The sequence below is a fragment of the Triticum urartu genome, chromosome 6A (genome assembly GCF_056163025.1).
Source record: "Triticum urartu cultivar PI428250 chromosome 6A, HENAU_Tu73, whole genome shotgun sequence".
NCBI classification, from domain to species: domain Eukaryota; kingdom Viridiplantae; phylum Streptophyta; class Magnoliopsida; order Poales; family Poaceae; genus Triticum; species Triticum urartu.
In genome coordinates this window covers 438137669-438160257 of record NC_141878.1, presented here as the reverse complement: position 1 = coordinate 438160257, position 22589 = coordinate 438137669, and positions in this window count along the sequence as shown.

Below are 22589 nucleotides of genomic sequence, written 5' to 3'. Positions count from 1 at the left end.
CAAAAGATTTTCTCGAGGTATGCTATTGTATACACAGGTCAATACCTCATGATTAAAGTATGATCCGGTTCCTGCACGCTGTCATGGGAGGTCGCGTCTATATCCACACTATATCAAATGGCTTATCAGATGTGCGCAAATAGCCGCCTCAACGGTCTGGTCTACATCAACTCACCGGGTCGCGCCTGTAGCCGGTTCATTCGACCATACCCGCGCCGGCTCAACCGTCCGCGCCCACGGCCGACCCGTCTGTCCGCGCGGCTTACAATGCCACGGCCGACTCACGCGTCCGCTCTGTCATTTAAATATCACGGTTGACTCTGATATGTATATCAACAAATCAGAGCCGCCCCTGCGGTCTTGAGCCGCCGGGGGCATGTTTAGCCGCCTCTGTCGCGATAAACGGATCATCCGACGTCCGAACAAATTAGGTGATATCCATCTAAGTTTATTTTTCTTAACACATTGTTTTTATCAAAGAACAATTATTTGGTCTATGCTATTTTTTCACAGGACCACTATTCCTCACAAAAAGGTCTTGCAAAAGGGGCGTGAGCAGATATTATTTTTTGCACTAGCGCTCATCCTGCGCAGGTTGCTACCCCCGCTACATCAGCAAACGCAATTGACTTATTGTTCGCCCCTGCGGCCGATTCTCCCGCCCGCACCGATTTATAAACGCCGCGGTCGACTCGCTGTCCGCGCCGGCTTACAAACATTGCGGCCAACTCACCCGTCCGCACCGGTTCATCCGTGAGCGACTTCAATTTCACCAAGCGATCATCAATCTCATGGCGGATCATTTCTGGCCTGGCACATTAGGTGATATCCATCTAAGATATATTCTATTGGCATATATTATTGTTGTTAAAGAGCAGTTTATCTTTGCCTTGGTCTGCACTACTGTTGATGCAGGACAATGTGGTTGACTCACCCGCGCCGGTTTACAACACCGCGGCCGACTCATCTGTCTGTGCCGCTTCTGATGTTGCGGTCATCTTTGATGTTCGTCTCTCGCGCGAATTAGAGGCAAGTTATCATCAGCCACCGTCTGCACTGATGGTTCAATGGATATGCACACAAATCGCTGCCACTACAGTTTGGTCAACTTCAAATAGCCAGTTGGAAGGAACCATTGGCCGAGTTGCTGACACGGCTCATACGGGATCATTTATAACCCGCCGCAGTCACCTCAGCCTTCTGTGGATTTACATCGCGTTATCAACACCAATGATATGTACCTTCTGCTATGGTCAAAGTACGGAGGATCTCAAGACAACTCCTTGAGTCATCTTAAGACTCGGGGGCTACGATGATATGATGCAGCAAGTCTTGCCAGTTTCAGCAAATTCAAATGCCCTAGGATGTTGAAGGGAAACCCGGTCCCGGAGGCTACTGTTATATTGATGAAAATTTAAAGGCCGTCAGAAATATTCCGGCTCACAATGATGCTTCCGGTTTATAGTACGGTTTAAGGGGAATCCCGTCTCCCACACAAAGCTGAAGCTCTTAGTATCTGGCTCAAATCCGGTTTAACAATGTCCGGTTCAAAAAGGAATTAACTTCTCGCAAGTTCGAGTTTAAAGGCCGTCAGAAAATTTCCGGATGAAAATAAAGATTCCGGTTTAAAATCCGATTCAAGGGAAAGATGTCTCCCACAAAGCTTTGAAGCTCTCAATAATCCGGTTTAACATCCGGTTCAAGAAGGATTTATCTCTTGCAAAAAGTTAAAGGGTGCCAAAGAGGACCTGCTGCCATGATGCGCGGTTCAAACATGGGTATCATGCCTTATTGGCTTATCATATTCTTGATCACTTGGGGGCTTTGGTCGTATCCGAACCATAGTCACGCCTCTTGATCGGCGCAATGCCACAATATCACTTGGGGGCTTGGCCGCGTCCGAACCATAGCAACGCCATTTGGTAGGCGGAAAGCCACAACATCACTTGTGGACTTGTGGTCACGTCTGAACCATAGTCACGCCTCTTGATCGGCCTAGTGCCACAGCATCACTTGGGGGCCTTGGTCGAACCCGAACCATCGCTACACCTCTTGATCGGTGTAATGCCAATGCATCACTTGGGGACTTGTGGTCACGTCTGAACCATAGTCACGCCTCTTGATCGGCCTAAGGCCACAGAATCATTTGGGGGCTTGGTCAAACCCGAACCATTACCACGCCTTTTGATCGGCATAATGCCATTGTTTCATTTGGGGACCTGGCTGACTTGAACCATAGCTACGCCTATCGGGGGCTTGGTCATGTCCGACCATGGTAACGCCATTTGATCGGCTCAATAGCCTCTTTTTGCAAATGGTTTTATCATTCCCTTTGCTTGAAATTTGCTTTGATAAATATTTCCTTTTACTTCTGTTGCATTTTTAAACCGACATTGTTAATCCGGTTCGACTGTCAATTACAAATTGGCGGAACACGGTCAAATCTTAATCCGGAGACTATCTGCCCGGTTTGATTTTATGTTACCATCTTATTATGGAGTAAACCGGTGTTTGTTAACCCGGCTTGACCTTCAACTACAAGTTGTCAGTACATGACCAATTATAATCCGGCGATTATTAACCCGGTCCGGTTCGACTACAAGTCGCCAGTATTATATATGGATAATCCGGTGTCTATCATAACCCGGTACGGTTTTATCATAAACCAGCGGCACGGTATGGGAGGAGTTATCATTACTCAAAGTTTGGGTTATCACCCTTACTACAAAAAGTTGGTAAACCAACGATGTGATTCAATGTCACAGGTACGATATATTTCATATTTGATTATTCTTACGTGCAGCATTGGTTATAAATCTGGGTTATATGTTGGGCATTATGACCCGTCAGGCGGTAAACCGCCAGGACACTTTAAACTTGTTGTATGCAGAAACAGGTTGAATAAAACATGATTATAAATCACCGGTGTTTATTAAACTGGCCTGGCTTTCGACTATATGTCGCCAGTATGATGATAAATTATCCGGTGTTTATTAAACCGGCCTGGCTTTCAACTATATGTCGCCACTATGATGATAAATTATCCGGTGTTTATTAAACCGGCCTGGCTTTAAGACGATAATCGCCAGTCTATGATGAGAAATTGTCCAGTGTTTATTAAACTGGCCTGGCTTTGGACTATAAGTCGCCAGTATATATTTGGATTGCGCCATTGGAATCATGCGCTTATAAATCATTGGATTATATTATTCAAATAGCCAACATGGCTGGATTTTTATTATGGTTATTAATATTATTGAGGTTTTCAAAGTCGCTTTAGCGCAATGGCTATTATGTTATCAAAGGATATGATTTATTCTACAATGGAAGGAATAGTCCCGAGTCGCTGCAGGCTTACAACCCGGCACTTGGGGGCTACATTATTCAAATCGAAATTACATCAAATACACAAGTCTCATGTCGCTGCAAGCATGCACCATGACACTTGGGGGCTAATGCAAAGTCATTTTTTGTTCACCTTATTGAAGACCCGACTCATCACATTGTAATGAGCCGGCCCTTGGGGGCTACCAATTGCCTCTGTCAACAATTTAAGGTACAAAGCTTTTTATCCATTACATTGAAGGGTCCACTGCTCAGTTGGTAAAGCACAAGGCTCTTAACCTTGTGGACGTGAATTCAAGCCCCATGATGGGGGTTACATCATATGATGTTATTTTCATTGAAGAATATATCAAAGTCCCAACTCAATATTATCTTACTGAGCCGGCCCTTGGGGGCTATATGTTGCTGTTCAAAGTTTACAAGTTTATATTTACAAAGTCCCTGCTCATTATTGCATAATGACCTGGCCCTTGGGGGCTACACTGGTTGAAGTTTCTATGAGCATCAAGCAATTACAAGTCCCAGGTTGCTGTAAGCAGGACAACCCGGCACTTGGGGGCTACATATGTGGAATACTCAATTCTGACTAGTGATTGAGATGAACAACCTGGATTTCTTCAAGATTGTGATATTCATATTGAAGCAAGTCTTAAGTTGTTGCTATGCTACCTTCTTAAGACTTGGGGGTTACAAGTGATAGGCATATAAGAGGTGTATTTTCAAGCTTCATGCTAACTACAATTATGACCTGGTGCCATCAATATTTGTAAACCGGCAATGATAAACCGGCGAGTTTAAGTCTTAAACCGGCACAGTTCTACATTCTCAAACTGGCAAGTTCTACATTCTTAAACCGGCTGAAGATCAAATGAGTATTTCAAAGGCCAATATTTTTGTTAAGCATTGGGAGCTGAAGTCAAAGGAGTTATTCTTCACAATATTTATCTATGACAAACCAATGTCAGCAAATTGAGTATGAAGCTGGTTTGTTAACCCGGATTTTCTAGAAGGAGGAAATGACAAGGACTTAAGGATCATCAGGTACCGGTTTACAAGAATTCTTAACCCGGAGCATAACCTGTCAAATTTGTTCTTGTGTTTATTTTGCAGCATAAGTTTACCATGGATAAATCCAAGCTAAACTTGGGGGCTAATGTCGGGGATATACCCCGCGGCATAAACCGGTCGGAAGTATAACCCGGCCGGACTAGGCGTTTCATTGGTAAACCGCCAGAGGATTGGCGATTTACGTGTCTGGCGGTTCACTGGTATGACGATTCACGAGCCTGAAGACTCATTGGTGTCCCGGCTGGACTTGGCGATTTACTTGAGACCCGGTTTACACTTGGCGATTCACTGGCGACCTGCCCTGACCTGGCGGTTTACAAGCAACCCGCCGGAACATTATGACACACTTGTGACCCGGCGGACAGGTCAGATGAATGACAAGGCCCAAGGCCCAGAAGGCCGGTTTATGTCGATGGTGGGTCGGTTTAAGAGGAAAGGCATGAGGAACATTTATCTTACAAGGAGTTAAGACCTGGACTTGTATCCGGTTTGTATTAGAGAAAGACTAGTCCTAATCCTAATAGGACTCTACATGTAACCCGCCCCTCCAACATATATAAGGAGGGGCAGGGCACCCCAAGAGGGACAAGATTCACAAGTTCCACGAGTTGGACAAGTTAGGTTTAGACAATAGCTCTCAAGTTAGAGCACTCTTGCAACCGTGATCATCATCATCAATATCAATGAAGCAGGATGTAGGCTTTTACCTCCACCATGAGGGGCCGAACCTGGGTAAAACACCGCGTCTCTCGTCCCGCTCAACCCCTCTCAAGCTACCACATAGATGTGTTGGCCTCGCGACTAAGTCCTGACACTAAGGACATCTGCCGTGACAATTCCACGACAGTTAGACTATGAAGATACAAGATTGAAGACTTCGTCTCGTGTCCGGATGGGACTCTACTTGGCGTGGAAGGCAAGCTAGGCAATACGGATATGGATATCTCCTCCTTTGTAACCGACCTTGTGTAACCCTAACCCTCTCCGGTGTCTATATAAACCGAAGGGCTTTAGTCCATAGGACAACAACCATAACATACAATCATACCATAGGCTAGCTTCTAGGGTTTGGCCTCTCTGATCTCGTGGTAGATCTACTGTTGTACTACCCATATCATCAATATCAATCAAGCAGGACGTAGGGTTTTACCTCCATCAAGAGGGCCTGAACCTGGGTAAAACATTGTGTCCCTTGCCTCCTGTTACCATCCGGCCTAGACGCACAGTTCGGGACCCCCTACCCGAGATCCGCTGGTTTTGACACAGACATCGAGCCTCAGGGCAAGCCTCTTATTCAGGTATGGTTACATTTTTCAGGGGCTCCTTCGAAACCGATGCAGAATGCTAGGGTCGTGGCTAGCTTGGGAATTATGGTTGGGAAAACTAAGAGAGTGGATATGGCTTTTACCCGAGCTCACGGGGTGGCCCGACTGCTGGTGAGTGTTCTGGATATTGAGTTCGTGCCCGATGTGGTCAAGTGGACATATAGGGGCCAAATTTTTGACCTCGAGATTGAGTTTGAGGATGCTGATCTGTTCACTGAGGCTATCAATGGGACTGATGTAGACATGCACGAGGGAGGTGACAGCTTGGGTGCTAAGGAGGCACCAGTCGATGATGTTGGACGAGAGTTGTCCAACGGATCGGAGCCCGGGGATGGGACGGCACCACCCTCTTCGGTGCCAATGACTTCTTTGGGATTTGGGTCTTTTGAGCCCGCTTCTGCTCCTACCAGACTCTGAAGTGACCGGATGGAGTCCGATGATGTGTTTGAGCGCACGCTACCTACCCTAAATTTTGAGGATGCTGATAGTCCCATTCTCGGGGCCTCGACGACCTCGGTCGAGGGAGGGGGGAGGAGTTTGAGCAGGTGGCCACTCTTTCTTCCGCTCCGCCCGTTGTCTCACCTCAGGTCTTCGTACCGGTGATGGAGGTTGTACCTAGGGGAGGGGGTCCGGGGCAGGTGGCCTCGACGCCTTCTTCTACTATTGCAGCGATGGAGCCGAAGTCGGCGGCTCATCTAGAGGAGGGGGCTCGGGGTAGGTGGCCTCGGCTCCCTCTTTACCTGTGGCGCCTAGGGTGGCCGCATCCCTTGTGGCGTCGGCGAGTCCCTCTAGCCAGAGGGCCGGGGTGGGTGGGGAGTACGGGCTGGCGGCCGACGCACTTCCCTCCCCCGGCACGCCTGCGCCGTAGTGTCGCGGTTTGCGGCTGACGTCGGTGGTGCCGTGGAGTTCCCAGCCGCCGCTTGCGGCTGCTCCTGCTTCTTCGACGGGTGTAGCCCTGCTGGGTGTTGGGGGTGAGGACAGAGGCCCCACTTCGAACAGGGTCACTCGGTAGGAGGTTATTGCTTTTGGCGGGATTCCAGATCCGGTCTCAGCAGGGCGACGGATGAGCTGCCGTCTACAGGATCATCCGGAGGTTGATGACATGCAATAGCGGTGCACCATGAGGGCGGCCAAGCTTCGTGACATCGAGGTCACTACTGGTATGTCGGTCAATAGCTCTAATTCCATTCTGCATTTTTCTAATAATGAGATTATTAATAATGCAAACCAATTAGGAGTTTCACTAGGTAGCAATGATAGTGACATTTCAAATTCCGTTAATGATATCCTAGATTTGGAAGCGGATCGCACTTTAGAAATAATTCGAAACTTAGCAGCGGTTAAACCCATGAATGATTCCCATATTGATGCATTGGGGGTCAGGATGCTCAATAATTTTTGTGTGGATGTTGCACCATCCCTTCCTGAGTCTGAGGGAGAGGATGACACTTTTGAGGTTGCAGTTGTTAGGTCCACAGAGCCTGGTTGTGAGGACCGGCTAGAGGATGAAAACAAACCTAAACACAAGTGGAAGCGGAAGATTTACCCGGATTCCGCGGTGCGTAGGAGTGCTAGGATCCGTACTACTAAAAAGTTTCATGACGAAATATGGAAGGAATCTTTTGGAATAGCAGAGGTCTAAAAGACTTGGCTAAAAGAAGGTTTCTTGCAGATGCGTCTATCGAGCATAGGCTGGATATTATTGCATTATCAGAAACTGGTAGAGATAATTTTTCGCCCCAGTTTCTCAGTACTTTATCGGGAGGTATCGATTTTGATTGGCATTGTCCTCCTCCGAGAGGAAGATAGGGTGGGATCTTACTCGGAGTTAGATGCGATTCGCTCGAAGTCCGAAGCGTGCTGATGGGAGATTTCGCAGTTAATTTTTGGGTGCGGTCAAAGGTCGATGGGTTTAATTGGGCTCTGGTGGCGGTTTATGGTGCCGCGCAGCCCGAACTTAAACCAGAGTTCTTGGCAGATCTTGTTCGGATCTGCGGCTCTGAGCATCTCCCAATCTTGGTTGGGGGTGATTTCAACATTATTAGAAGGCGAGAGGAAAAGAACAATGATAATTTCGACGGGAGGTGGTCGTTCATGTTTAATACCATTATCGAAAGCTTGGATCTGAGAGAGATAGAGCTTTCGGGTAGGAAATTCACCTGGGCCAACGCGTTGCCAAATCCGACGTTTGAAAAGCTGGATCGAGTCCTAGCGAGCGTCGAATGGGAACAGAAGTTTCCCTTTGTAACGGTTCGGGCACTTTCGCATGGTATTTCAAACCACACGCCTTTTTTGTGGACTCTGGTGAGGCAACCCACATGGGGAACAAAAACTCTTTTTCGTTTGAACTAGCTTGGTTTGAATGAGAAGGCTTCTTGGATCTCGTAGCCAGGGAATGGGCTAAGGATGCAGGAGGCAGAACTGCGGTTGAGCGATGATAGAATAAGATAAGGCACTTGAGAAGTTTCTTGCCTGGGTGGGCTAAGCATCTTAGTGGGATTTATAAGGTCGAAAAGGAAAGGATTCTTTCACTTATTCAGTTCCTAGATTTAAAAGCCGAATCCACAATTCTACCAGCCTCGGAGCTTCATGCTAAACTTGAGGCGGAGATGAGATTGAAAGAGCTTCTCCATGAAGAGGAATTAAAGTGGGTGCTGCGGGCTAAGGTTCGTAAAGTTGTCCAGGAGGACGCGAACACTCAATTCTTTCACATGATCGCCAATGGCATGCACATAAAGAAGAGGATCTTTCATCTTGAATAAGATGAAGGAACGATTTTAGGACAGGAAAACCTAAAATTATACATAACCGAATACTACAAGTAGTTGTTCGGGCCTCCAGAGGATAATTATGTATCTCTGGATGAGTCTAGGATTGACAATATTCCTCAACTTGCTGCTGATGAGAATGATATTTTGATTGCCCCTTTTTTCGAGAAAGAGGTGTTTGAGGCCATTTCACAGATGAGAAACAATAAGGCTCCAGGACCGGATGGATTTCCGGCGTAGTTCTATAAAAAATGCTGGCATATTTTTAAGGGGGGTTTGTTACCGATGTTCCATGATTTATTCTCGGGACAGCTTCAGTTATTTCACCTGAATTTTGGAACGATAACCCCGCTTCCTAAGAAAACAGAGGCTGTGAGAATTGAGCAGTTCAGGCCCATCTGTCTTCTTAATGTTAGTTTCAAAAAAAATTACCAAGGTTGGGACCAATAGGCTCACATAGATTGCGCATTCTATGGTGCAGCATTCTCAAACTGCTTTCATGCCGGACAGAAACATCCTAAAAGGGGTGGTGGTCCTTCATGAAACGCTCCACGAGATTCACACGAAAAAACTAGATGGAGTGGTTTTCAAGGTGGATTTCGAGAAAGCGTACGATAAAGTCAAATGGCCTTTTCTTCAATAGGCCTTACGTATGAAAGGTTTTGATGAAGCCTGGCGACGCCAGGTAGAATCTTTCACAAAAAAGGGAGTGTTGAAATTAAAGTGAATGTCGACATAGGTCATTACTTGCAGACACATAAGGGCCTGAGACAAGGTGATCCGATGTCTCCTATTTTGTTTAACATTGTGGTTGATATGTTGGCAATTCTAATAGGAAGGGCTAAGGAGGCTGGTCAGGTGGGTGGCTTGGTGCCTCATCTAGTTGATGGAGGTGTGTCTATCCTACAGTATGCTGATGATACAATCATTTTTATGGAGCACGACTTGGCAAAAGCGAGAAATATGAAGCCGGTGTTATGCTTATTTGAACAATTGACCGGGTTAAAGATTAACTTTCACAAAAACGAATTGTTCTGTTTTGGTAGAGCCAATGAGGAACAAGAGGCTTATAGGCAATTGTTCGGGTGCGAATTGGGGACTTTACCTTTTACTTACTTAGGTATACCCATTCACCATCATAAGCTGACAAACGAGAATGGAAGTGTATCGAGGATCGCTTTGAGACGAAACTGAGTTGCTGGAAGGGCAAGCTCATGTCATACGGAGGCCGATTAATTCTTATTAATTTGGTGCTCACGAGTATGTCCATGTTTCTCTTGTCTTTCTTTGAAGTCCTAGTTAAAGTTAGGAAAATGCTGGACTTCTATCGATCCCGATTCTTCTAGCAGAATGATGAACTAAAAAGGAAATATAGACTCGCCAAATGGGATATTATTTGTCGACCAAAAGACCAAGGGGGTCTTGGCATTGAAAATCTTGAAGTCAAGAACAGATGTCTTCTTAGCAAGTGGCTGTGTAAGTTATCTGTTGAGACTGAGGCCACATGGACGCAGATTCTCCATAGTAAGTATCTGCAGTCCAAAACTTTGTCCCAGGTGACAGTGAGACCGACAAACTTGCCTTTTTGGAAGGGGCTCATGAGAGTCAAATCAGTCTTTTTCAATAGGAAGAAGTTTATAATTGTTAATGGCACCACCACTCGTTTCTGGGAGGATACTTGGCTAAGAGAGACGCCACTCGTGCTCCAGTACCCGTCCCTTTATAGTATTGTTCAACGACGTGAGGCTTATGTTGCAACGATACTTCAGTCCATCCTCCTTAATATTCATTTTAGGAGGACGCTTGCTGGCAATCGTTGGGAAGCGTGGCTTCATTTAGTGAGTAGACTGATGGAGGTTCGGCTATCTCAACAGATCAATCAGTTGCGCTGGAACCTCACTAGGTCTGGAGAATTCATAGTTAAATCGATGTATCTCGATGTCATCAACTCTAGCGCCATTCCTACTTCCAAATATGTTTGGAAAGTTAAAGTTTCTCTGAAAAATAGAGTGTTTATGTGGTTTGTACATAAACAAGTCATATTAACTAAGGATAACTTGGCAAAGCATAACTGGACAAGATCTACTAGGTATAGTTTTTGTGATCGGGATGAAACTATCAAACACCTTTTTCTTGAGTGCCTGTTGGCCAAGGTTTTGTGGCAGACGGTGCACATAGCCTTTAACATTACTCCTCCGAATTCTGTCAGCATATTATTTGAAACGTGGCTTAATGGGATAGAGTCCGAAATAGCTAGACACATTCACATAGGAGTATGTGCTTTATTATGGGCAATTTGAAACTGCAGAAATGATTTGGTTTTAACAGAACAACAAATATTCATTTTTGCAGCTTATCTTCCGCGCCACTCTACTGATCCGTATGTGATCGCTACTCACTCCGACGGAGGCCAGAGATCGTTTGGTTACTGGGTCTATCCGGTGGGAGATGGTAGCTCGGGATATTTTCAACCAGTTTAAATGGCGGTCATGTAATAGGATAGGCAATTGGTTTTCTTATCTTTTTTATGCCAACCGGTTGTGGCCTTTTAGTTTTTTTGTTTTTGGCCCTTTGGCTCTTGATGAGCTTGCCTCTACTTTTGTATTAGACTTTAAGACCTTGTTAAAACTATTTGCTTATTTATAAAGTTGGCTGTATGCATTGTTTTGATGCGGAGGCCGGAAAGCCCCTTTTTCGGAAAAAATATCGGTATCAATATGTTATCATTGTACATGATCTGACAACTTGACCTCCCATTCTCGCTGACAACCTGACATGGTGGAGCTTAGTTGCCTTTGCCATCGGCTGGCGTCGGCGTCGGCATCGACCAGCCAACGACTGAGAGATGTGTTTTGGTTCATTTAGCCGTGGCGTTGGTGCAATCAATCAGCTACTATTCCTGGTTTCCCCGCGGTCCCGTGCCTTCTAAGCTGCAGGCTGATCATATCTTAAGTCTCAAAGAAAGGGCCAGTTGCTTAATTAGTTTGCTCCCTACTACTAGTTGCTTCATGATTCATGCAACTTATATAAGCAGGACTCCTTTAACCTTCAGAGACCAACTACTAGTTAGAGCATCTCCAGCCGCGTCCCAAAAAAGCCTTTCCACACGATTTTTTTACGCCAGCGCCGAAAAAACGGCCCAGTCGTGTCTCAGGAGCCTGATTTTCGGCGGCCTAAACCGAAATCAGCCTCGGCGGACCCAGGCCGAACCCGGCGCGCTGGGGCGCCCGGGGGCGCCGGGGCGAGCGGTTTTGGCGCGAAAAAGCCGCGGGCCAGCCGCGTCAGCGACACCGCGCCTCGTCTTCCCCCAACGCCTCGATTTCCCGCGTGAGGAATCAATGGCAAGGCTGCCGCCGGTCAGCCTTGCCATTGATTCCTCACGGGCGGCGCGTCACGGGACGGCGCGCCGACGCCTCCCCTCCCTCGCACGTGTACACATGGGCGCGACGCGGCTATATAAGTCGGTGGCCTCGCTCGCCTGTGGCCACATCAGCCCCGCCCTCGCCGCCGAGCTTTACCTCTCCCGAGCGCCGCTGTCGAGCCCTCCCTCTCCCTCTCCCTCTCCCGTGAGCCGCCGCCCAACCCCTCCCTCTCCCCCTCTCCAGATGGCCGGGTGTTTCCCCGGAGACAAGGCGGCGGCCAACGGCTTGGGTCGCCGCACTCTCCGCAAACAGGAGTCGTGGCTCCTGTTTCAGGCGAACATTTCGGCGCCGCCGGACATGCGCGCCGGGCCGACGGGCTGGAAGCTCAGCAACGGGGGAGTGCCCATTCCTCCATTGCCCGACGTCGTGGCTAAACCCTCCTACTTCGCCGACGAGGTCGAGGTCGTGCGCGCCTTCCTCACCGACGCCCAGCTCTCCCTCCACCAGTACGCCGCCGACAACCACGCGGCTTGGGCGGCGTACTTCCAACGCCGTCAGCAGCAGCAGCTGGAGTCCACCAACGGCGCGACGGTGGTCCGCGGCCTGAAGAACAGCGAGGGGCGCCACCTGTGGTGGGGCGTCCCCGGCCGCACACTCGAGGGCGGCAACAACCCGCTGTTGGCGTACCCCCCGGCGAGGCCGGCCGCCACGGCGCACCGCCGACGCGACGGGCCATGGGCGCCAAGGAGGTTCGGCTCCTCCTCCTCCTCTTCCTTCTCGCGCTCTTCCTCGCACTCCCCCGGCACTCCGGCGCTGCTCGACGTTAAGGCCGAGCCCGCGGCGGAGACGCCTCTCGGCCGGCGCACTCGCAGCGCCGGCATCGTCATCAACGAGGGCGGCCGGCACGCCTCCTCATCGGCTCCTCCTCCGTGCTTCGTCAAGCCAAAGACGGAGCCGGAGCTCGCGCCGGTGAAGGTGGAGCCGGGTCTCCCCTGCGTGAAGACGGAGCACGGCGAGGTCGAGCTCGACGACGACGCGACCCTTGAATGGGCACGCCAGGACTCCCTGAAGATGGCGAGGGAGCGCCTGTGCGCCGCCTTGCGACGCTTCGCGGAGCGCCGCCAAGGCCATGACGAAGGAGGAGTCGTCGTCATCGACGACAACGCGCCACCGCCGCCACCAGTCCGCCATGGCGACGCCGGGTCCAGCAGGGGCGCTCGCGTCAAGTAAGAGAAGGACGACGGCGGTGACGATGCGGCGACGACAGCGACTACTCGGCGTTCAACCAGTTTCTTTTTTAGATTAGTTTATATATTTGCTATGTAATGAAAATCCGCAAACTTTGTCGAAATATATACCTAAGTTGGACGAAATCTGTCGTGTTTAGCCGAACTTCGCTGAATTTTGCCGAAATTTGCTATATACTTTTATTTTTTGAACGCGCCTAGGGGCGGCCCTGAGGCCGGGGGCTGGGGACCAACTCGCCCCTAGGCCGATTTTTTGCGCCGGCTCACCCCCAGGCGACGATTTTAGGCGCCCCTGGGGGGCCAACGGCTGGAGATGCTCTTACTCCCTTTATCCATCTATACATGACCTAACGTGTTTTTCGCGACTAATTTTGACCACATACTAAAGCAATAATATATGACATGCAATTTACATAAAGCATACGATTAAATTTATACGTAAAAGGAGCTTTCAGTGATACAATTTTCACATCATACATCTTATCTCATGTATTATTAATTTTATCACTAATCAAAAGGCATTGATGAAACCACCTAGCGCAGCGCGGTGTAACCAACCACGCCACATTTTGGACGTTTCACCAGGTCTATGCCATGTGGAGCAAGATTAGACCTGCCATGCCCGCATACTTATCCAGCAACAATGGTTTCGGAAAGTATACACTGTCCACGTTGATTCGCCTGGCCCACGTCAAACGTGTAGGCGATCAACTCGACCGGTCGCATGAGGCTGCCTGGCTATACATACATATGTCCTGACAAATGAATTAGAGCCACAAGTTAAAACGTTAAACGCTTAGGAGTCTCAGTTTCTATCCCTAGGGGAAAATGGTCAAGAGAAGAAGCCTTCCACAAGCTACCAGTGGATGCCACGTTGGAATGTGGCAGATATTTTAGACTGGCCGGATAACTCGGAATCGCACGGATGATGACACGTTCAGTACGCAGAATCTGTACTGGTGTCGTTCGGCATACGTCCAACTCGCCGTATACCAAAAGGTCCAAAGACGTACCGGTAGAAAAGCGGTCAAATTCAAAGGCACATTCGAAAGAGGAAAGGTAACAGGGATATGTGTGCGTCTGACAAAGAAACGGCAGGCGAGGCAGGGCGCCGGAGTCGTGGTAATATCCACAGAGTAGAGCGCAGAGCCACCCCGTGGTCCATACTCCATAGTCCATACCGTCTTTCCTTTCCGCCATGATGTCTGATCTTTCGGTCGCAGTTGTTCAAGGGCCAGGGAAAAGGCCCTTGAATATAGGGATGTTTTTCTTGTAATTAGCTCGTTTTAAGTAATGATTATTTTGGAGGCAACCAAGAGGCAGCAAGAGCAATGCATAGGCGAGCCCCATGTCTGCAGGATCATCAAACTGCGGATCACTCGTCTAGCAGTTTGGCGGGTCGGGCCCAAGGAAAGGCGATCGTTCTTCTCTCGTGTGTAACCCAAAGCAGGGCGGGCTTAATTGTGAAGGTTGCCTCCTGGATTCAAAACGCACGTCACGCAACAAACATAATGCGAACGTTGCTGTATTTATGAAGATCCCATTTTGAAAACACTTTAAACCTTTGAGTTTCTTCTTAGAAATTGATCAAGCTTAATCCAGATTAGCGAAACACTAAATGGACAGCGAGCTGCATTTTCAACAAAGGAGGGATTTTATTAGCACAAAATGGGTGTCAAAAGGACGCACAACACAATGAGCACAAACGAGAGAATGGATGCCTTAAATTGAAAACTGTAAAAATTCACTCCAGTTTTAAAAAATTCTGAAAAAAATACTCATATGCCTAGAGACATAATGTACATGTGTATAAATTTTCAGGTCGAAATACGTCAAATCAAGAACTACACAAAGAAGACAAATCTGAGGCATTTTAGCATGTGTACTCTTCAACCTCAAAGTCCATGAATTTTTTTGTGCAACTCTAAATTCAAGGTATTTCAACCTAAAATTTTACACACATACACATTACATCCTTGTATACATGTGTATTTTTTATAATTATTTTGAAACTAAAAGGTTCAAATTTTGGAATTTTCAAAATTAAGGTCTCCATGGAGCTTGGTCTCCAAAAGTTCCTACTCCCAGATTAGTAACATCACAAGATTATTAATATGAAAAATCACATACATAGATTAGAAACATCTAGTACATACACATATGGACCAAAAGCCCATGTCAACAGAGAGAGGTCAGAACATACGAGTTCACTACAAACTACGGTGGAACGGCTTTACTGGCCATGATGGTGAATGGTCATCTGCAATAGAGAAACTAGTGAAAGCTCGGGGATTGACATCAAGGAGGTAATGGATTATAAGTGGCCAGTCGCGCGGAGACGCTACCCATAAACATTGATTTTGGGCCTCACACATATGTGGTTTGATTCAGCCTAGCTGACAAAATACAGGCAGCGAACCATATTCTGCATTGTGTTTGGTTTGCCAGAAAGCTCCAGGTTGCATGATAGTAAAAATAGACCCACGACATTTGGTTGGAAGTCTTTGCTCACATGCAACGAGCCGTTGTTTGGTGAAGAACATAGATTAAACTACTTTAACACACATAGATTTAATCACAATCAAAGGCACAATTGTGGCACCCCATTCAAATACCACTGAATTTAGATGAAGGCCGCACACGTCAGCCCCGAAAATCACTCTAGCGTGCGCATTTACAATATGAATCATAGATGCATGCCATTCCACAAGAGAGCTTTATTGATCGACATGACTTTACAAGAGTCATCATACATAGCTCTATGACTAAATACAAATATTTGTGCAACGAAACTAATGTTTAAGGGTCGTATGGTCTTGGCTCCAATCCACATGGATTTGACTGGGTCACTCTTCTAGCGCATGAAAACTTCGGCTCCTTGCTAGTGGACCACAGATCCTATGCCGAACCTGGCCGTGTAAAAAGCTGACGAGTACGTTTGAATATACTCGCAAGTCAATCAATCACAATCCCAAGAAAACATTCCAAGGCACTCAAGCATGTAAAACATACAAACTAGCATACCATGGCATGTTCACCGAGCAAGATAAATAAGTGAAGTAACTGCAGTATAATAACAATAAAGCATAACAAGCAAAACAACCATGGTATCCAATCCATCACCATGATCACTGCACGACCATGTATTACTTCCCTGCGGTCCTCCGACCGTCTTTGTCATAGCCATCCATGGCTTAACCTCAAGTCTTTGACATATGCATATGTCTAGGTCCTTTCACTGTAAGTCTGATAAATCTCATCTTTCCTTGTTTCATAATCTCAATATCATCATGTTACGTTTACAACTCCGGACTCGACAATGACCAAATAGTGTGACCTAGTACGAACTGTGTCGTTGACCGAGGACGTGAATATTCGAATACATGTTTCGCCCTTCATAGGATGTGCACTGTACCCATACTATGGACAACAACCCAACAAATCTCTTCTATATCATTGCAATTCTACCGTATCCTTGAAATACCTGCAGTATATCCTAGGAGAGTAAACTGGGTCCTTGCTACCCCGTGGCACAACTCGTCCACTACGGAGTGCATTAACTTTCTCTCTGTGCAATCTTACCAACCTAGGCTCTCGTAGTTGAATGACAGTTTTTGGGCCAAGGAAATAGTGACTGTCCAACTATCCATCTTTGGTGATACGCCTCAAAGTCATTAACTATAGACGAGCTAGGGCCTTCACATAAAGGAAAATATGGTCGCAAGGGTGAGTTCGTTTTAGTGGCACTATGACTTTATCTAGCCGATGGAGGAGGTTGTTATTATTATTTTTGGTTCTTTATCGTTACCTCGAGTGTCATACCACAAGTCACGTTAGTAATACACGCGGTAAAGCAAGATGAAATAGTATGAAAGCATACAACCTAACTCCATATTAGCTCTTCATATGAGGCATTAGTGCGATAATATCAATAGCATAAAGTGCAACCAAAGTAAACAAAGTAAGCAGTAAATCCGAGTAAATGTATGCAAAGCTATATCAAGCCTAGCTTTAACATTAGTTGCAAAGTCTTTGAGTGAGCAATCTTTCACCACTTCCTGAAAAGATCTCATTTGACTCTCTGGTCTAGCATTGACACCAAACTGCTCGCCAGCATGAAGAATTTCATTAAAATCGCCCATACACATCCAGGTCTCATGCTCAATAGCAAAAATACTCCTCATGAAGCGCCAAGTGTGATGCATGTTCCACTCGTGGCTCCCCATACGTACCAACCAGTTAAATACCAATTATATTTCTTGATTTTTACATCAATGTGTGAGACACTGTAATTTTCCAATGCAGTATCAATTTCCGAGGACCAAAACAGTCCAACACCTCCACTAAGGCCATCTTTCACGATAGGAAAAGAATAAAAAATAAACCTAAAGAAAACTTCAAAACTTTTACTCTATTGCCCTTTATCTTATTTTCCATGACAAACGGGCAGTCAGGGCCTTCCTGCTTCTCCACCTTGCGAAGCTCTCGAACTGACCAAGGGTTCCCAATCCCTTTGTGGTTCCAACTTAAAGCATTCATTGATCTGGGTAGTGCTGACTAGTAGTCGTTTCAGAAGATTTAGAGGTGTAGGATCGAAAGTATGTATAGAGGGGGTGATTAGACTACTTGACCAAATAAAAATCTACCATTTTCCCAATTTTAGTTGTGGGTAGATTTTAGCAACTCTCACAAGTCAAGCAACCAACCTACACATGCAATTCTAAGAGTATAGCAGCGGAATATAAAACATTGCATATGAAGGTAAAGGGAAGGGTTTGGAGAAGGCAAAAGCAATGGAGACACGAAGATTTTTGGCGTGGTTCCGATAGGTGGTGCTATCGTGCGTCCACGTTAATGGAGACTTGAACCCATGAAGGGTAACAGCTGCGTGAGTGCACGGAGGGCTCCACCCATGAAGGGTCCACGAAGAAGCAACCTTGTCTATCCCACCATGGTCATTGTCCATGAAGGACTTGCCTCACTCGGGTAGATCTTCACGAAGTAGGCGATCTCCTTGCCCTTACAAACTTCTTGGTTCAACTCCACATCATGACAGAGGCGCCCAAGTGACACCTAACCAATCTAGGAGACATCACTCTCGAAAAGGTAATAGATAGTGTATAGATGGTGAACTCCTTGCTCTTGTGCTTCAAATGATAGTCTCCCCAACACTCAACTCTCTCTCACGGATTTGGCTATGGTGGAAGAAGGATTTGAGTGGAAAGCAACTTGGGGAAGGCTAGAGATCATGGTTCAAATGGTTGGAATGGAATCTCTTGATCTCAACACATGAGTAGGTGGTTTTCTCTCAGAAAATGAATGGTGGAAGTGTAGGCACGTTCTGATGGCTCTCCTCTATGAGGAAGAAGGGGTGGAGGGCTATATATAGCCTCCACACAAAATCCAATTGTTACACACTTTTGACTCATTTCGGTGGCACCGATTAGGAAACTCGGTGGCACCAATCTGTTCAAAAATATGGACGTTAGGAATCTTAGTGGGACCGACTAGAACAACTCGGGTGGACCGATGTGCTAGGTCTTAGGGAAAATATCACATCAGTGGCGCCGATTGCGTCAACTCTGTGGGAACGAATTGAAGCAATAAGCAACAGAGAGTTTGTCAAGTCAACTCGGTGGGACTGATTGCATATACTCGGTGGGACCGAAGTAATTGCAATAGATCACAGAGCGCTGGCAAGGCCATCTCGGTGGGACTGAGATCCTATCAATGTGATCGAATCGTTAGGATTTCTGGCAGTGGCTATGTCAAATGAAATCGGTGGCTCCGGGTAGAAAGAATTGGTGGGGCCAAGTTTGGAATTAGGGTTTGGACATATTTGGATGTAGAAAGTGGTTGAGGGTTTTGGAGCAATATCACTAAGCACTTTGAGCAAGTAGGCCATTACGCAACACCTCACCCCCTTTTAATAGTATTGGCCTTCCTATGGACTCAATGTAATCTTGGATTACTTAAATAGAAATGAAGAGTCTTGAGATTTTGCCAATCTTTTTCCTTAGCATTTTAAGGGGTCCACATCTCTAGTCCATGCCATGCCAATCATTGAACATCCTGAAATATTTATCTTGAATGGATATTAGTTCAATGAGCTATATGTTGTTATGAATTACCAAAACCACCCGGGGATCAGTTGCACTTTAAATCTCCCCCTTTTTTGGTAATTGATGACAAAATATAGATCAAAGCTTCGACAAATGATTAAATAAATGAAATAAATCGTCGCTTTGGGAAGTATGTGATAAGCAAGAGCTCCCCCTAAATTTGTGCATTATAAAAAATTTGCGTTTGAATGCAAGTGCACAATCGATTAGGATCATGGGTCACTCTTCCATGTCACATACATCTTGGTGGAGCGCACAAAATGATATGAGTGAAATAACATGCACGCATCACCAAAGACATAAGTGAATGATCATACACAAATAATTGTAGGGATAAGCATTAAGCACACATTAAGAAAAGTATGATCAACCACACAACCAAACATAGTATCTCACGAGCATCAAACGATCAAGTAGAACGGGTCAAATGGACATAGTAGGAAAAACTCAATAAAACCAAAGAGCATAAGCGAGACACACACACACACACACTCTCTCTCTCTCTCTCAGCCTATGATCTATACAATTTCTCCCCCTTTGGCAACAAGTACCAAAAAGCTCAAAAAGGCATAGAGCTATGCATCTCTCTAGGCACGATCCTATAGAGCTCCTGAAGGGGTCTTCTGGCTTGTGGCTCCAGTGGGCGTAGATGGCATGGAGAGAAGTGCATCTGCAAATGTCTCTGAAGATGTCTGTTGGACCGATGGAGTAGACACTAGAGGTGGCGCTGGAGCAGTAGCGGCAGGTGCAGAGTGAGTAGGCCTCGTGTCTGCAACTGGAACAACTGAAGATCCGGGTGCCCTGGGTACAGTCTAGAACCTCTGAGTGGTAGGTCTCTCATCTCCATTGTCCTTGGCAGCAATCATGCTTGTCTCAACATCTGCCTACAGCTTTTCGACAATTGTCTGAACCTCTGTGATCTTCACATCAAGATTATGAATCTTTGTCTTGACAAACCGCTCTAGACTCTCCTGGTTCTCGGAGATGTTGTCCATACTGCTCTCAATCCTCAGGGTGGCCTCTAGCAGATGTGTCATTTGATCTTTGACTTGAGGTTTGTAATGGGTGCGTTGGGAGCTATGGCTTCCTGAGCTGCTTTAGCTGCTGCAGCCCAAGCCTTATCTTGAGCCTCAACTGATGTGGGGTGTGAGGGATCCATCACCACCATATTATCCTCAAACTCTGGTAGAAGAGGAAGGTGCTCACAGTAGATATGTGTCTGTACCAACTTTGGAGTTGATAAGCATCTGAATGTGTGGGGCATATCCACAAGACCTCTTCTGGTTAGTAGATATTCTCTTGACCGTCTCTACAATCAAACTCGTAAATTTGAACTTCTGAGGTGGGGAGTCAAACAAGTGAAGCAAATTGATGGAGTGGCCACGTATCATCACTGCAAAAAAAGACACATCCGTGACATTTTGGGCTGAACGATTTTTTTTCTATCATGCTTATGACACTTCTATGACGATAATTGTGACAAAAGCACGTATCATCATAGATGTGGTGGGCTCCTACTTCTATGACAAAAAATCATGACAGAAAATGGGATTTTCATCCTGGGCGGGCCAGGGACGCACCTGCATGACATTCTTTGGGCCGTCCATGACAGAAAAAATCATGGTAGAAGCGAGGGCGAGGAAAATATCGAGGAGTTCCCGGTTACGGTGGGTGGTCGGGGCCGAGCGATGGATGGAGGTTTGCACATTTCTCTCGTACACGTACGCGTGTGTGTGCGAGGCTTTGGGCTCTAAATGAACCCGAGCGAGGCGTTCGCTTACTGAACCCGAGCGATTGCACTAATTGCGTTATTGAACCCAAGCGATCAATCCCTTGGCTGTTAACTAAACCCGAGCGATTCCTTTGCTACTGCTGCTAACTGAAGCCGATCGAACCCACCTCTTGATGAACAGTGACCATTATTGGGGGTTGGATGAACACAGTTCCCGGTGGGAGTTGGATGAAAAGGACCCCGTGGTATAGTAGTGGCCATTGCCGCTGGATGAACAGGACCCCGATCGAGGAGGCCGCCACACACCCAAGCCGGTTGGGGGTGGATGAACAGGACTTCGTGGAGGGTTGGTTGAATAGTAGCCGGTGGAGGCTGGATGAACAGTAGCTGGTGGAGGTAGGAGGAAATCGACGGTGGATGAACAGTAGCAGGTGGAGGCTGGAGGAAGTCGACAGTGGATGAACAATAGCCCGTGGAGGCTGGAGCGAGGCAGTAGACGGTGGATGAATAGTAGCCCGTGGAGTCCCGTTTTGTGGTACGCCACACCCCTCCCGATGAACAGGACCCCGTTTCGACCGTAGGCGCTCCAACACATGTCCGTTTCCTCCATTTTGCGGTACGCCACACCTCTCCCTATCAGCAGGATCCCGGTTCGACCGTAGGAGGTCGAAGAGAAGTCTGTTTCCTCCGTTTTACGGTATGCCACACCCCTCCCGATGAACAGGACCCCGTTTCGACCATACGCGGTCGAACAGAAGGCCGTTTCCTCTGTTATGCGGTACGTCAGACCTCGTTTCGGCTATTCCGTCCAAGCCGGCTGGCTCTCGATGAATAGGACGCATTTTGTTGCCTCCCGATGAACATGACACAGTTTCTCCATTCCGACTCAGTCGGTTGGCTTTCGATGAACAAGACGCTCTTGCTGTCGTCCGTTGCCTCTCCATGTACACGATCCCTAGCCATACGTATGCGCAAGTACGCGTTCGAGACCCTGCCCGTATGTACGTACGTGGCCGTATTTTTTGGCATCTGGTTGTACGTATGTGTACACGGTTTAGAAGGGACTGCCTGAACTGCTATGTCGGGGCTCTACTACTACACGTCCCACTTCTTGCTCGACCACGGTTCATTCATCATTGCAGAGAGACCATTCGACTAGTATGTACGTACACGTTCGTGATCAGACAGATAACGCTACATATGCTTCGACCAGGTGGGTCCCAGCTGTCAGGGAGGATAAGGATGCACTTCCTTGCATGCGAAGATACGGCTGGTGGGTCCCAGCTGTTAGCGTCACCGTGCACAGTCGTCTTCCGATGGCTGTCATTTGTTGACCACATTGACCACACCGCGCCGAGAGCAGGAAGGCGGTGGACAACGGCGAGGCCTAGGAAGGGAACACCGCGGAGTTGGGGAAGACGCAACAGTGGATGCCCACGCAGGGGGAGTACGAGGGTTGACTGCTTCGGCCGCGGTATGAGTCTGCCGTCACCGGAGAATAACAGGAGGTGTGGGTGAGTAGAGGGGTGGTATGGCCAGCGGTGCCAGCACAGCCGGCCACGGGAGGCAGGAGCAGGCGGTCCCGTCGGTGCTGGTTTCGGCAGCTGGAGCAAGAAGATC